This window comes from Bufo gargarizans, chromosome 7 (assembly GCF_014858855.1).
Source record: "Bufo gargarizans isolate SCDJY-AF-19 chromosome 7, ASM1485885v1, whole genome shotgun sequence".
Taxonomy (NCBI): Eukaryota; Metazoa; Chordata; class Amphibia; order Anura; family Bufonidae; genus Bufo; species Bufo gargarizans.
Window position 1 is genome coordinate 151,267,804 of NC_058086.1, and position 403 is coordinate 151,268,206.

The window sequence follows — 403 nt, forward strand, 5'->3', positions numbered from 1 at the left end:
TATAATCTCACACAGCAGCCCCCTCCCCCCTGTATATAATCTAACACAGCAGCCCCTCCCCCTCTCCAGCACTGTCAGACTCTCTCCTCTCAGTGCTAGTACAGAGCAGCCATCCCTGACTTTCTACTTTGCAGACAGCTAGTGCCTGTGATAGCAGAGCGCACCGGCTGCCGACCCACGTGACCTTAGGGATGTCACGTGATAGTGTGACGTCAGGAGGTCCTTACGGAGTCTAGTATTTAGCCTTTACCACAGCACATGGCCAGCCACGAGGGTATAGCGTTCTGATATGGTATAGCATTCTGACAGAACCCCGCCCCCTTCAATGAGAAGCTGTCAAATCTCCGGCCAATCAGAATAAGCGCACCCGTTCACACCCCTAGAGTGACCCGGAAGTGTTTGC